The sequence below is a fragment of the Petaurus breviceps genome, unplaced genomic scaffold (assembly GCF_028583685.1).
Source record: "Petaurus breviceps papuanus isolate PSGF00001 unplaced genomic scaffold, PetGlider_PUasm1.0 175, whole genome shotgun sequence".
Lineage (NCBI taxonomy): Eukaryota > Metazoa > Chordata > Mammalia > Diprotodontia > Petauridae > Petaurus > Petaurus breviceps.
In genome coordinates, this window is record NW_027185764.1 from 32,650,647 (window position 1) to 32,656,340 (window position 5,694).

Consider the following 5,694-nt stretch of genomic DNA (forward strand, 5'->3'; position numbering starts at 1 on the left):
AAGGAAGGAAGGAAGGAAGGAAGGAAGGAAGGAAGGAAGACAGACAGAAAGAAAGGAAGGAAGGAAGACAGAAAGGAAGACAGGAAGAAAGAAAAAGAAAGGAAGGAAGAAAGAAAGAAAGACAAGAAGACAGGAAGGAAGGAAGAAAGAAAGACAGGAAGGAAGACAGGAAGTCCGGAAAGAAGGAAGGAATCTAGCCAGTAAATCACAAGTGGGCAGCTTCCAGCCATCAAAATTTACCTGTTTGTAGATAATATTGTGCTGACTACCTGTTATAGGAATGGGAATTTAAGATCTTCCCTGCCCCTAGGCCCTTTGATAGGCTTGGGTGACTCTGAAAGCCTTCCTTGATTTGAAAATATACTCTGCCCCCTGGTGGGCTGAATGTGGTCACATGGAAGCCGTGGTGGGAGGCTTGGTTTTCAGCAATGCCCACACCTTGGTGCTCTGTGATTGGGCAGTGGGTCAAGAGGGTTGTGATGATCTCTGACCCAGGAGAAGGCTATATATACCCCGATGTGAGGCTTTGCTTTGGGGGCTCACTTTGAGAAGCGTTGTGTGATTTAACCAGACGGGCAAGCCGTCAAGCCCCCTGGCTTTGAAAACCCAGATGTTGATGCTTCCCTCTCTGGTAACTCTCTGGCATGGATGTAATGGTCAGACAGTTGGAGGCCTGTCTGCTGAAATGTTTCTCTGTCTTCTTGTAACTTCTATTGGCAACTTCTTTGTATTTTGTTTGTATTATCTGAAGTTTGGGTTGCTGACCTTTTTCCCCTGAACTAGGTAAATGACATATGTTTGATTAAAGCAAGATTGTTAACCCATTTTGAGTTGCTTTCCTTTAGAAACGCAGATCTAAGAACCTGTGTTGGCAGCCACCCTGGGGATGCTGACATGCTCACTGCTACACTACCTCAAGCCCTGGAGCACTTCAGCACTTCTTAAATGAGACTGATAACCACTTAAAAGAGTTTAGCTTTATGTGGTAGGCCAGGACTTACTCAGGCTAGTCCAGTGGTTCAGGTTCCAAACTGGAATGAAATGAGACCCACAAAGACCATCTAGCATTTAACAAAGGAAATTTACTCAGTCATAACAAGTAAAGGATACAGCATTGATTCAGTTGGATGTACCTCCCAACCCCTGCATTTGCCATGATGGCACATGGATATTAATCTGCAGTAAGGAGCTCCTGATTCCTCCCAAGTTGTCTTTTGTGCTTAAGCCACCAGGAAGTTGTATCAGTGGTTTGCAGCTTAGTGCCCTGGACAAATTAAGTCTTGTGGACAGTTTCAGTATCTTTTAAGGAAAAACTAGGCAGCCTTTATGGGATGGATGTTGCTTCTATGATACCTTACTTTACATGATGGAAAAAAACAAATAGTCTGGATGATAAGTATTCTTCAGTATTTGAGATGTAATTGGTTAGCACTTGTCCAGCAATATGTCTTTCTTGAATAGGCACAGCAGATGGAATATGATCTGGATCCAGAAACAAATAAGAAGAAAAGGGTTAATTGGATTGCATTGGAGAAACTGCAGAGCTGTGGAGTTATTACTCCAAACCCTTCCCTGAAAGCTAGGACTATTTTTTTAACACCAGTATTCCTTTAGTGTTGCTCTATGTGGTTGCAAATCATGGATCACTTACAGTTTCCAAAGAATCAAAATTACCTGTCATTCAAAGTGAGAGACTTAAAGTAGTAGGTGTAAGGAAGGTACAACACATCATCAGTAGGGATTTGTGTTCAAGATGGGAAAGGAAAGATATCATCCAAGAGATGTATGACCAGAAAAGGATGTAGCCTGGTCATGTACTGAGAGCCCAGGTGATACATTGGTGTGATATGATGTTAAGATCCATGTACACACTGGATAGACACCCTATAGAGGATTTGTGGGAAGATATGAACAAAATTGCAGAGCAAGAAGTCATCCACAGTTATTGCTATATGCCCAATAACAAGAAGTACTTCTATCTTAGAAATTGCAGATCCATTGAGATATAGGAGAAGTATATTAAAATGTTAACGTTATTTATCTTTGTTCTCCCCACCTCAGCAACTGGAACAGAGCCTGGCACATAGTAGGTACTTATAGATGAATGAATGTCATGTACAATGAAAGCTGTGCTTTAGAGTTCTGTGTTTCTTTCAGATAGCTTTAGGTAGGTATTTTCCCTCTGATGTCTGAGTTTTAATTATTAGCAATTTGAAAAATGTGTATCAGAGGAGAGAGGGCAGGAGAAGTCTTTATGTAGCTGTGCTTTTGTAGGTCATACCCTTACCACACATTTTTCATTTTTGAAAGGATAATAACAGATGGCATTATTTGGTTTGTATAGTCCTTAGGAACTTTTTAAATGAAGTCTTTTTTCCCTAAATAAATTTACACAGAGAAAAGCATTTTTAATTTAAAGAATTGATAAGAAGAGCTGAGGCAACAAAAAAATCTTTTTTTCCAAAGAACTTTGGGCAAGTGGCAGAGAGAGAAAGTACAATGCTAGTAGGATCCATAGTGTTAAGCTCATCTAATTGTAGGAGTTAGAATCTGTATGTAGTTATCCAAAGAAATGAATTGTGTTAGATTTTAGGGGGGTGACTACTTCCTTAGCCCTTTGTAATTATATAGTAGAATCATCCGTCTGTTTTGCATACCAAGAAAATTTTGTTCTCTATCACTCAAGACAGTAATTATAGTAATAGACTTGTAATTTCTTCTATGTTGCACAGAAAGTATATTCCTGTGTGACAGTTGCCAGACGTTAATTTCTGGTTACCAATAAATTGGGTTGTGTTTTTGTTTGTAAATTTGTTCTTGAAAATCCCTGTAGGACTCTTGAATTTTCCAGTAGCTGATTCACTAGGATACCTACTCCCAAGTAGTTTCACTTGCCAGAGTGTATATCTTAGAAATAGACTTAACAAGCCATAAAATTGTCACCATTATGTAATATAGTGGCAGCAAAAAAATGAATTAAGACTTGGAAGTCACAGGTTTCTGGTTTGTTTTGCTTTAAGATAAAAATATAATAAGATTAGTTCTTAGAAGTTTGAGCCTAAAGTCTTGTACTTAACCTTAACAGATTTAGTATAGACAGAGGAAGAATGCAGAAGTTCTGTTCAAGAGAAATTTCTTTATATCTGGTAGCTTAAGAAGTTGAGATTTTAGACAGCTTTTAAAAATATTTTTAAAGGATATTGGCTGATGTATTTCTAAAAGGATAATTCAGATACATCATAATTTGACCTATTTCTATTGTTATTCTATATTAACATTTCTAATTATTAACATACCTAGAGAACCATTTTGTTGACACTGTGTTCTTTGCTCTTCCTTGAGGAAGACACTCCATCTCTCAACACTGGCTGACCTCCAAGCCTGTTCATCTCTTCCTTCAAGTTTCAGTTAAATCCCAGCTTCTGCAGAAAGCCTTTCCTGATCCCCCTTAATTCTGATGCCTTCCTCTTGTTGATTCTCTCCAGTTTGGATTGTAGTTTGTACATAGTTTGTTTGCATATTGTCTCCCCCATTAAACTAAGAGCTCTCAGAGAGCAGACTTTTTGCCTTTCTCTGTATCCCCGATGTTTAGCACAGTGCCTAGGATATAGAAGGCACTCAAAGAACATTTATTGAACTAGGAATCATAAGGGTTTTGATGGATTTCTTTTTAATTTGATCAGATTTAGTGTGCTACCTCATATAGCATCTCTAAGATTTGGGTTACAGGAAACAATTCATAGTAATTAAAGAGATTAATGAAATGGGAAGCCAGTGTGTCAGCATGAATATTGAAGTGACCAGTGATGAGGACAGGGGTGGGGACAGAGTGGAAGACTGAGAGCCAGGTGTTAAACTCAGTAAAGTAGGAGGAAGAATGACATGGATGGTGGTGTGTGACATTAACAAAGACCTGGACAAGATGTTTTAATTGGGTAATCATAGCCCACAATTTGTAATGCATTAAGGTTTGCAAAGTGCTTCTTACATATATTATTTCATTTGGGTAATGTCGAACTTTACAGGAGAAGTCAGCAGAGGGAGGAGTATGGAATTAACCAGAGGCTTGGAACTAAAAGGAGGGAACAAGTATTCCTCCTCTTGGTGGGGTGAGAGGAGGCATGATGGTGGAAGAAGTAAGCAGCAGAGAGAGGGTAGCAAAGGATGGAGAGGGAGGGAGTGAACAATACTGGAGGAGTTCCATAGAACAAAGTATAAGGGGAGGACATTGTGGAAGGGTAGAACTGGGCAGGTTAGGAATTAAAGGTGGCCTAGGAAAGATAAGGTTCTGAATCACAAGGATGAGGAGAGCAGAAGAGGAAATTGTAGACCAAGGTGGGGAGAGAGCCCCAGACACATGGAGAAAGTCAAATCAGTCCTGATCTGTGTGCTTGTTGAGCTGTAGTTTCCTCCTCTGTGAATGGAGATAACAGCACTTGCAGGGCCTCCTTCATAGTTACTGTGTTTTCTTTCTTTAAAATTTTATTATTCATTTATTTTTAACATTTTTTTCTTTTTAGGTTTTGAGTTCCAAATTCCTTCTCTCCTTCCCTTCCCCCACTCACTGAGAAGGCAAGCAATTTGATATAGATTATACATGTATGGTCATGCAAACCATATTTTCACATTAGCCATATTGTAAAAATGAAAGGAAGAAAAATAGAGAAAATTGTTCTTTAGTTTGCACTCAAAGTTCATCAGTTCTTTCTCTAGAGATGGATAGTATTTTTCATCATGAGTCCTTTGAAATTGTCTTGGATCACTGTCTTGGTCAGAGAATCTATGTCTTTCACAGTTGATCATCATTATAATATTGCTGTTACTGGGTACAATGATCTTTTGGTTCTGCTTACTTTACTTTGCATCAGTTCATATAGATCTTCCCAGGTCTTTGTGAAACCATCCCCTTCATCATTTCTTATAGCATAATAGTTGTTGTTTAGTTGTTTTCAGTCATGTCCAACTCTGTGACCCCTTTTGGGTTGTTTTTTTTTTTTTTTTGCAAAGGTACTGGAATGGTTTTCCATTTTCTTCTCCAGCTTATTTCACAAATGGGGAAATTGAGGCAAAAAGGATTAAATGACTTGCTATAGCAGCAAGTACCCTAGCATACCCAGTATGGCTGCTAGCACAGATTCCTAGATCTGCTTTTCTAAAGGAAAGCAACTCAAAATGGGTTAACAATCTTACTTTAATCAATCAAACATATATCATTTACCTAGTTCAGGGGAAAAAGTCAGTACCCTGAACTTCAGAGAATACAAACATAAGTTACAACAGAAAATAACACAATTAAGCAGACAGGGCTTCCAGTTGTCTGACCATTACATCCATACCTAGTCAGTTACCAGAGAGGGAAGCACCAATATCTGGGTTTTCAAAGCCGGAGGGCTCAATGGCTGCCCAGAGTCTCATCTGGCCAAATCACACAACTCTTTCCAAAGTGAGCCCCAAAGCAAAATCTCACATCAGGATATATATAGCCTTCTCCTGGCTCAGAGAATGTCACAACCCTCTTGACCCACTGCCTAATCACAAAGTGATAAAGTGTGGGCATTCCTGAAAAACAAGCCTCCTGCCATAGGCTCCATGTGACCACATTTAGCCTATTAGGGGGCAGAGTATATTTTCAAACCAGGGAAGGTCTCAGATTCACTTAAGCCTATCAAGGGGCTAAAGGGCAGGGAAGATCTT

At 39.3% G+C, this 5,694-nt stretch overlaps 1 protein-coding gene across 6 annotated transcripts in view; it reads left to right on the forward strand.

Moving 5' to 3' along the window:
- Window positions 1–5,694, forward strand: part of ATG10 (autophagy related 10) — a 318,137-nt gene that overhangs the window by 293,972 nt on the left and 18,471 nt on the right. The gene's annotated exons all lie outside the window — the stretch shown is intronic.